This window comes from Anomalospiza imberbis, chromosome 11 (assembly GCF_031753505.1).
Source record: "Anomalospiza imberbis isolate Cuckoo-Finch-1a 21T00152 chromosome 11, ASM3175350v1, whole genome shotgun sequence".
NCBI lineage: Eukaryota > Metazoa > Chordata > Aves > Passeriformes > Viduidae > Anomalospiza > Anomalospiza imberbis.
In genome coordinates this window covers 19,661,515-19,672,692 of record NC_089691.1, presented here as the reverse complement: position 1 = coordinate 19,672,692, position 11,178 = coordinate 19,661,515, and positions in this window count along the sequence as shown.

The window sequence follows — 11,178 nt, the reverse complement described above, 5'->3', positions numbered from 1 at the left end:
AGCCTAGGACCCAAATAACACAGCTAAACCCTCCTGTCAATACCCCAGTGATTGAATCAAAGGCTGTGGAAATTCGTCTGGCACTTTCCTACAGCTGAGTTTATCTTCCAGCCCTACACACCACTGCCAAGCACCACATATTCCCAAATCTGAGCTCCACTTGCAAAGCCTTTGCAATCCTGACATGCACAAGAGCAGCAAATGGGGCGATCTGCCAAAGCCAGGACAAGTTTCAAATGAATCATCCCAGAACAGAAGGAGTTGAACCTCGTGCCCCCCATCTCCTGGAACACAGAGAGGTGTGAGGGGGGAATGGTCTGGGCAGCCCAAGGCACAGCAGAGCCCTCTGCACCGTCAGGTCACCCTCCAGGGGCACATCCTGTGCACTGAGGGCTGAGCCAAAGGCACATCCTTTAGAGGGTGCAGCTCAAGCCCACAAAGCAGCCTTAGCACCACGCTTGGCCACGGTCACAAGGGCTTGGAAGATGGATTTTAATTGTTTATATGATGATTTTAGACATTTGTCTCCATTCATCCCCACTGCACATGTTCTGTGTGGAGCTCATCAGGAACAGATAATGTTCCTTCAGCCCCAAGGCAGTGGTGTTCCAATGCTCACATGTATTTGTAAGAGTTCCCAGCTGTCTCTGACAGCAGAAAAAGCCCAAGCCCCATCTGAGTCTCTTTTAAGTCTTGGTTCAGAAGAAGAACAAAGCCTCAAGATTTTATCCTTTTTATTGCTGCAAATGCCAAGAAAAGTTTAAAATTAATAGCAACCAGAATAAAGGGGGAAAAGAAATAAAAGAAACATTTACTGCCTTAGATACAGGCCTGTGCCCCTGACATCTCCATATCAGGGCAGTATTGTCTCTGCTGCAGCAGCAGGGAAGCATAAAACATGCTCTTACTGCAAACACCATGAATTTTTCTGTCCTTTTAAACTTCACTGGGGAAGGCTACATACTATAAAAACAAAGAGAATGGAAGACTTTCATTCTACATAAGGCAATTACCAGGCCTGTCAGCAAGAACAAGATTTACTTCATGGAAAGGGTAAAGAGAAAGGAGTGTGCCAAGCAACTCAGGAAAATATTGAAAGAGACAGGCTTGCAGGATGATTTTCCAGCCCCAATTTTGGTAGAGGCCATGTAACTTTAAGAGCAAACTCCAAAATCCCAAACACCCCACAGGTCTTTGCCACCAAAACCAGAACACACCCACAGGGCTTCTCTAACACAAGACATGGGACTACAAATTCCACATTCCTGCATGGTTCTGAGGTTATCCCAAATATTCATCTGCAAAGCTGGAAGATATGATGGAAAATCAGAGCCAAGGCACCCCCAGACGGTCCAGAGGGCTCTTACCCAGTGTTAGTGCCCAGGCAGATCCAAGGGAAACCTTCCAGAGCATCCTTGGTTCTGGAACTCTGGCTGGGAATGGGTCAGAAGCATCATTTATGGGCTCTTTCTCTGCACCACAGGCTCAGCTTTGACCATAGTGCTGCTGTGAGAGTAACTGAACATCACCTCACCCAAATCTTGCTGTGTTTGAAATTCAGGAGCTGCTGCTGTTAATTTGAAATAATGGTCAAGTTGGAAAGATCCCTTATGCTTGTAAGACTCTTGGATGGTGAAGAAGCTCCCACAGAGCTCCTTTGCTGGGCTAAACCCTGATAGCTGTGCTGGAGAACAGCTGAGGTTCTTCTCTCAGAGATTGACTGCTGCCATTTGCTTCAAAATGGCAAGAGACTAAAAAAAAAATAGATTTTCTTTTTTTGAAGTATAAAATACTACAGTTTTGACATGAAAAGACACCCAATCAGCATTACAACTTGGAGAATGTGATGCAAACTAAAGAATAAGTACAGAAAGCTTTGGCAAACTCCCAAAGAAAGCAAATGTGTTGGAAGTCTCAGCCAGACTCTCACTGGAGTTAAAAAAGGAATAGCAAGGGATTCATTCCATGCAGCATGTGTTGGTTTTGGGGTTTATTCCCCAGAGGATCCTCACTCAGCCACAAGGGGACATCCTGTGGTGCTGGATGCTGTGAGGAGTTTAAACACCAAATTTTTGGTTCCTGCTGTTGGCACCCATAATTTTGGGTTCTTAGCTGCCTCAGGAATGGCTGTCCCCTGCAGGCAAATTGTCATCCTCGGTGTAAAACAAACCTGGAGCCCATATGGCCAGTAAGGAAATCCACCTTCTGAAGTGCAGACAGAGAGGAGAGTTCAGCTGAAATCTCTTTTAAATTGTTAAACTGCTGCTCTGAAAGATTGGGCATAAATATTAACAGCACTACTAAGCACTTGTGTTTTGCATCCCTGCTTGAAGCAACTTTTATTGCTGAGTTTTAAGTGCCTGAAATTAAGACCTTCTCCTGAAAATGTTGACAGATCTTTCATTGTAATGGTGCCACGAGGCACAGAGCACTGCTACACCACCAAAGGCTATTTAAGCCAGAAAGCAAAGCAGAGCTCTGGGGCCAACCCCACCCCAGAGCAGCCCCATAAAATCCTCCCTGGGGCAACTCAGCTGCCAGGGCTGGAAAAATCCCTGCCCTGGCAGTGGCACTGGTGCCTGCTGCTGGGCAAGGAGGGTCGGGAGAGGCCAGGATTCAGCTGGGTGCCACAGACAAACCCATCTGCCAGGGACAGCCCCACTTCCACTGCTGTGGTTTGTCAGGAATGATACCAACACCAAGTGCCAGGGTCATCCCGACCAGGCACTCACTGATTGTTGTGGAGCTGGTAATTTCTTCCCCCTCGTTCCACAGTAGATATGAGGCATCTCCCATCCCAAAAACAACTGGAAAAACAAAGGGGACTCAGAAGGGGAAGATATGACATGGGATCCTGAAGCAATTTTGCTTTGCTTCTAGCTCTCACATTTCCTTTCTACACAAGTACACCTGCAAGGAAATACTGATTATTTCTAATTTTGAAATGTTATCAATTTCTTTTTTAAAAAATGGGAACAGAAATGCCTGAAAGAATCGAAGCAAACACATTGCTTTGAATATATAAAATTCCACTTCCTGTGATTCTCTCCAGCAACTTTGTTGACAGACACAACTTTTAACTTCCTCTGAAGCAAGTTGCCCCCAAAACAATTTGAGCCCTTCCTATTGATCCCAAGTGAAACTGTCCTGCTGGGACACTGGTGCCAACCCCAAATTAAGTTAAGATTTGTGCACAAGAGCCCCAGCCATACTTTTGACAAACTGTGCTTGTCTCACTGAGCCTGTTTGGACGTGGCCCAAGCCACAGGTCCCAGGGGATGACCCTTCTGCTCCATCCTTGACACCTCCCAGGCAGAGTTCCAGCATCTCCCACCCTCACTGGTCACCAGGGGAAGCAGTTCAGTTTTTCTCTCCCTTTGCAGCAGCAAAGAAATCTCATAAGGCATTGGCTGCCTGATTCCTCACCACAAACCTCTCACAAACCCCACAGAACTGCTGTGCAGACAAACAAGAAATTTAGATTACAGTATTATAGGTTGATATATCATAATAGGATTGACTAAGAACTTACTGTAGCATAAGTCCATAAGACAAAATATTTAAAGATTAGGTCAGAAACATAAACATCCTTGTTAACAGTACTTTATTGCTCAATAAATCCTTAAAAAGTCTTGTAACTAAGGGTCTTACGACCTTCTAAACCATGCAGTAAAGATGTGAACTGAACTCACCTTTCCTATCTATACAGAAGATACAAAAAATAAACCATATCATGTAAAAACTCAGAGATCCCATCTCTAACTCACTTAAAACTCCTTCCAAAATCCTCTGACTCTGCACTGCTGCAGTTGCATTGCAACTTTGCAGTATTGCTTTCCAGAGTTTCATTCCATACTCCCAGGCTGGTTATTTACATCTTTTTGGGGTTTGGAAGAGGCAACACCTGGGATGAAGCCCTGCTTTTCCACAATTTCTGTCCACCTTTCTTTCAGCAAGTAAGCAAATCAAAACACCTGATAATATTTACTCCCCTGCTCCCAGAGTCAATTAAAATTGCTCACAAAAGTTATCTTGGGAACTCCAAAGCACACCAACACTGGAATAAACAGGAATATTTTCTGTGCTGTGATGGCTGAAGAGAACCTACCATCACTGCTCAGCAAAGATGTTCTTTATTACTTTACCCCAAAAAGTCCAGGTTTCCTGCCTCTCACAGAGCACAGTCTGCCTTTCCCAGGCTGGGTAGAGGCACCCAGAGCCCAGCAGTTTCCAAAATCCACCTGGCTTTGGCCTCACCCCAACCCCTTCCAACGTCAGCAGGAGCAGAGTTAGGTCAGCACTGTGAGCTGCTTTGACAATCAAAGCCTAAATTAACTCAGCCAGTAGTGGAAACTCAGAAGGGTCTTAAAAACCATTCACCTGTGCAGCTTCTTCCACAAAGTACCAGCGTGCAGAAGAGCTCTTTCATTCTGCATGGGTCAGTCTTTATCAGATTCTGGAAAACACTTGGGTTACTCCTCCTCAATTTCCGTGGTCCAATTGCATCCCAAAACACTGTGTCTTTAACAAACAAACCTCTGTACACACTTATTTGTTTTACAAAGAACACATTTCCTCCTCAGCGTCCCTAAAGCTGAATTTCTGGTTTTAACAACGTCCTTTGTAAAACACACAAAAAAGCACACTGGTGATCTGAAGCAGAGATTTTCAGCTGTACACTCGAAGATTTTAGTTTTAGGATCCATCTGATCTCTCCAGCTTCTGAAAGAAGAGAAGGGAGGAAGAGCTTAAAATTTCAATAAGGTACATAATCCATCTTTTGCCCAAATCCTCCAAGTCCCGGCACGCTCACCACCTGCTTTGCCTTCACTCCTGCAGCCTGGGCTCAGCAGGGAGCAGTCTGCTGCAGGAGGATTTCCATGCAATTGCAAGGGCAACTCCTACAGCTCCATTTTAAAGCAAAGAGGGAGAATTCCAAACAAAATCTACTGAGAGTCAGGCCTGCAACCTTTAAGAGTGTGTTCCATGTACAGGCACCTGTGCATTTGCAGCCACAGCAAATGGACTCAGGGACTTGTGACACTGGTTATGACAGAGACAGCAGCATATTTCAACATTTCTGCAAACAACGTCAAAGATTAAATTTTTAAATACAAATTTTAAAAATAAAAATAAAATATAAGCAAATAAAATAATTATTAATAAAAATTATTAATAAATTAATAAAATATTTTAATAAATATAAATCAGAGGACCTCCAGAAGAATGTTTAGAATAAGCCTCATCACAAAGGCTCAGGTGTGTGGGTAAAGTATCTATTTAAACAGCTCAGTGATTTTAGCTGTCTATTTAGGAAATCTAAACAAAAATACCCTGCTTCCCCTCCAGGCAGTGAAGCCAGCCCTTCTTTGCCCCCTCACATGGTTGGTCAAGGTGTGCAACGCTGCCTAACTCTTTGCCAATAAACTGTGTAATCACAAAAATGACCAAAGTAACCCACGAGGCTCTGCAGAGGCCATTATTTATACAGGGAAGGCTCAGCAGGTGCTGACCTTCCCTTGAGTTCTTCCCCACCCCAATGCAGATAATCCCCTCTGTTGTTATTAACAAAGACAGTCCTACCAGCCTACAAGGTTAAAAGATTTAGCACCTCCAGGTAAAACTTTTGTGCTGCCTCCTAATTTACTACCCCCCAGCCACCCTTCTTTTTTATCAGTCAGAGCAGGAGAGATGAGGTGATCCGTGCAGATTTTGTGTTTTGTCACCCAGGAGATTTACAGCCTCAGTCTCACCCGCTGCATTCAATGAGGTGAAGCTGTCTCAGCGCTGTCCTTTTGCAAGGTGTGAAAAAGCAGAGCATCACACTCTGAAAAGCATCAGGCAGATACTCCTGAGGTTTCTGTAGGCTCAGCAGGCAAACGGGCACATTTCAGTGGCCAGGCTCAGACAGGGCTGGTCAGGAGCTCCCCACCAAACACAGCTCCCACATGCCAGGAGGAAAATGAGAGTCCGCTTCCCCAGAAGTCACAAAACCCTGCAATGGCCTGGGCATAAGGAAAGAACCTTTCCAGGTCTGGGGCCCTCAGTTTAGGAGGGACGTTGAGATGCTAGAGCGTGTCCAAAGGAGAGCCACGAGGCTGGTGAGGGGCTTGGAACACAAGCCGTATGAGGAACGACTGAGGGAGCTGGGGTTGTTTAGCCTGGAGAAAAGGAGACTCAGAGGTGACCTTATCGCTCTCTTCAGCTTCCTGAAGGGTGGCTGTGGTGAGCTGGGGGTCCGTCTCTTTCTCCGGGCAACAACAGATAGAACAAGAGGACACAGTCGCAAGCTGCGCCAAGGGAGATACAGGCTAGACTTAAGGAAGAAGTTTTTCACAGAAAGAGTGGTCAAATACTGGAATCATCTGCCCAGGAAGGTGGTGGAGTCACCATCCCTGGATGTGTTTAAGAAAAGACTGGATGTGGCGCTGGTGCCATGATCTAGTTGAGGTGTTAGAACATGGGTTGGACTCGATGATCTTAAAGGTCTCTTCCAACCTAGAAAATTCTGTGAATTCTGTGAAACCTTAAAGCTCATCCCATTCCACCCTTGCCGTGGGCAGGGACACCTTCCACTAGCCCGGGTGGCTCCAAGCCCCATCCAACCTTATTTTATAAATGTAACTTTCATGTGCAAGTGCACAATTTCCTCTGTGGTCTTGTGAAGGCTTCCAAAGCTCATTATTTTGGGCTATCACACCTTCCCCTATGGGGATTTTGGAAGGAGTTCTGAGTGAGTTAGAGATGGGATCTCTGAGTTTTTACATGATATGGTTTATTTTTTGTATCTTCTGTATAGATAGGAAAGGTGAGTTCAGTTCACATCTTTACTGCATGGTTTAGAAGGTCATAAGACCCTTAGTTACAAGACTTTTTAAGGATTTATTGAGTAATAAAGTGCTGTTAACAAGGATATTTATGTTTCTGACCTAATCTTTAAATATTTTGTCTTATGGACTTATGCTACAGTAAGTTCTTAGTCAATCCTATTATGATATATAAACCTATAATACTGTAATCTAAATTTCTTGTTTACCTTTATAACTGCTTCTATTTTTTCTATAGCTGAAACTCTAAACCTCTAAACTTTCTTCTTCTTAATGTGTTTGTACTTTAAATTATAAATTTATATTCTCACCTCTAACACTTACACTTAGAAACTTTTTTTCAAAATCTCAGCTCAAACCCTGTGTTTAATTCTAATTTACAGGTTTAAAATTCTAAGAATGCCTTACATTTGAAATTCCAACATTCCCCGAAAAGGGTTAATGAAAGCATTGGAGCTTTCTGTAAGGGATGGAGCCAGGAGAACAGGCAGCTGTGATGGGACAGGCAGGTGTCTGATCACAGGTAAAACCCTCACTGCTGGCCAAGGCACACCTGAGCTCCCCACAGAGAGGTGAAGGAAGCAGCAGCACAGGGCATCATTCAGAAAAACAGAACTTTGCGTAATGAGAAACCTTGACTCTGCATTCAACCTAAATAAACCAGATCATGAGCAGCAGGGCAGTGTGGAACATGTGCTGTTAACCACACCTCAAATATCCTCTGGAATTTGCGGCTAAAAAAAGTAAGCACTGTCCACCAGCAAGTTTTTTAGGAATTTAATCAAAATAAAAAGCAAGTTTGTAGCTTAATATGTTACACAAATCATTAAGATTGGGAGCAGCACCAACAATTATTTATGCCCATAAAATATGATGCAATAAGAGCACACCTTTCAAGAACACAGATGTGGTACACCAAATGGAAATTTTATACCTGCAAAGTAAAGGACAAAGGAAAAAAACCTCTTTTCTCAAAGCCAGGAGCTAAAGAATCACCCCACTTGTTACACAATTATTTAAAATCAGGAGTATTTGTATTTGATCTGGAAGTCCAGCACCATTCTGCTCATCCTAAGCTGATTTCAGAGCTCCACTCTTGATGGATTTGCTGCTTTAGAGTATTGTCAGCACCCAGCTGCTGTAAGGGACTGATGATTTTATTTGGTTTTAGTCAGAAGTGAGATTTGTGTCTATCATTGCCCTGACTAGACAGAAATAAATTAACCTAGGACAGCACTCAGGAGGGAAGAACCAGCTTCTGTAAAGCTGCTGAGTGCTCATGTAAACACATTTCTGTGTGTCCAGGCAAGCTGCTGTGCCCCTCTGAGGCCACCCTGGGCTGTCCCTGTGTCCCCTCCTGAGAGCTCTGCACTGGTACCTCATAGGGCAGAGCTGAGCCACAGGCTCTGCTCTGCAAACATTGCTGCTGTCCGGCTCTTCTGGCTTGTTGTGGGTTTTTTTAAGTTAAATTTGGGTTGATCAATAATTGCTGTTGCAAAGCAAGTCGGCTTCATCCTGCTCTGTCTCAAAACGTTTTAAATCTTCAGTTTAGTGTGGCCATGAGGATGCTGCAGGAACTGAGTCTGTGAGGCGAGAGAGAAGCTGTAAGTCTGGAAGCAAGATTTTCTTTTAAAAACAGAGGCTCTGAAATACCTACACTTTTGAAATCTCATCTTGTTAAACTGTTTCCTGTGCCTTAATCCCTGCAACTGATCAAAACTCCCTTTATCCTCAATTTTCATAGAAGCTCTGACTCTGCCAAGGAACTGTCTTGGTTCTTTCTGCATAACTGAGGCCTTGGGTTGTTAATTTAAACATTTAAACATCATCTTCTCCAAAGGATTCCTCGAGTAAGGCTGACTGTAATTCCCACTGATGGAACACACACACACACACAGTGTAGATGCAGGCATAAATGCCAAAGGTACTGCTCAAACAAAACTCTTGATAGAACAGAGATCATTTTCAAAAGTGCTTCTGAGAAGTAAAAAAAAAATTAAATCTTGGCAAACATCCAAATTTTTCAATATTCCACAATTTTAACTTGCTATAAAGGATAAAATACTGCATCTCACCATGAGCAACATGCAGCAAACTGCCCCTCAATAGTGTCCCCTATGATTCTAATCTGACTTTATTCTACTATACAGGCAATTTCTTATCAAAACCTACTCCTAAAGTGAAATCAGCAGCTGAATGAGATAAGCATCTTTTTAATACAGAAATCCTTTTACCAATTCTGTGTCTGTGTCAGAGCACAAGATGAAAATGCCAGTGGATGCAACATCTCACTGAGACTTTCAACCCAGATGCCAGGTGCTGCTGCTTTTTCTTCCATGAGAATCTATAAAGGACCGAACCAAAGTCATTGGTTTATTGTCTAAGTACCATGGAAATGGTGCTTTCAGTTATTATCCACTGGGATCACACCTCAGGCAAGAGGGGGGAAACTCCAAATTCCTTTGACCATTGCCAGAGACACCACAGACCCTTTTCACACATTGATTTCTGGTGTTATTTACTTTACAATAGTAGAAATATCCCTTTGCATGTTGCAGAAATAAGAACGCTGAAGGAGTCATCTATATGGGTGTAAGATAGGATATTGAACTGGATTCCCTGAAGCAGAAGTCACTGGCATAGAGGTAATATTTCAGAAGCTGGAATTGATTTCTGAGGCAGTCCTTCAGCATCCAGCATTCATGAGAGCTCATATTGGAGAAAACAAGTCGATACAAGAGGCAGGAGAGATTTAAAAGGCTTTGAGGTACAGTAGGATAACAATGGATAATTTACACATGATGCTTAATAAGCAACTGCAGAAAAGCTTTTTCTTCTGCCTATGCCCACGGTAATTTTTCTCTTTTTTTTTTTTTTTTTTTTTACAGTTACACTCTAAACTTTCTAAGTGGATTTTGACCAACCCAAGCCAGGCCAGTGGCTCTTACTCTGGGTTTAATGTGACAGAAGTTGTCCAAGGCCTTTTTATTACTTGCTGTGGTACTCAAGCCTGCCTCTGGTTCTCCCTCAGTAAATCTTGATCAGCACCAACCTATTCCATTTTATCTCAACATTTCAGGATTTATATCCAAGGAAAAGAGCTGATTTTGGCCTTGTGCCAATCTGTCAAAATAATCAAAAGGCCCTTTCTCTCATAAAAATCTAATAGGACTTTTCTGAATAACTCTATTGAAATTGAATACCCAATCTTACCTAAGAAAAACTCCCCTTTACCTCTTTAAGTAAGCCCATATACTAACAATGCCAAGTATTGTCAGGTTAAAATATGAGACAAATTAACCTTCATTAAGAAAATGCACCTGCAACACAGCCTACCAACTGTGAAAAAGCAACTGTTCCCTGGATTAGCATTTGTATTGTCTTCACCCCTCATTAAACAGTCCTGCTGAATTTTGCTGAGCAGTCACTGGCTGCTCTATGTTCAGCAAGAAGCTTCTCTCTAGAACCATGGCAATTTTGCAAAATCAAATTATTTACTCAAAAATTAGTTAGATCTTTAAAAATATCATCATTCTAAAATTTCACTCTAAAGAAAGAAAACGTTATTTAAGATGTCTGGTTAGGAACAAGGAATAATTCAAGTTACAAGAGTAACTTTTTATTTTTTGGTAAGGGTTTATTTTTTGAGTAAGGAGAATCAAGATTACATAAAATATTGGATTAAAGTATGATTACAACTTGACATAAGGGACTGTAAAAGTAAACAAGTCACAAACTCCAAGCCCTAGTCCTGAGAGAAATGTTTTCAGGCATCTTTCACAAAGACTGATACAGAAGTTTTGGCTGAATTAAACTTTGCCCTCTACAAGATTCATTCCCATCAGTTTCTAGGGGCATAAAAGTACAAATAATAAAAATAATAGCGAAATAGTCCTGACTCTGCTTCTTATTTAAGATGCAGTAGCATGAAAGGATATTAAACCACTTAAACACTTCCAGCTGCTGACTGGTACACACAGCCAGGAGGGCTCTCTGTGACCTCAGCCCAGACTGAGTGGCACATCCTTTGTGCCTCCCGAGGGACTGCCACCAGGGAAGTCACCCACAGCAAGCCTCCTCCAGTGGTCACAGCCAGCCCATCCTTTGTGCCTCCCGAGGGACTGCCACCAGGGAAGTCACCCACAGCAACCCTCCTCCAGTGGTCACAGCCAGCCCATCCTTTGTGCCTCCCGAGGGACTGCCACCAGGGAAGTCACCCACAACAACCCTCCTCCAGTGGTCACAGCCAGCCCATCCTTTGTGCCTCCCGAGGGACTGCCACCAGGGAAGTCACCCACAGCAACCCTCCTCCAGTGGTCACAGCCAGCAGAGCAGAGGTGATGCGCTCAGA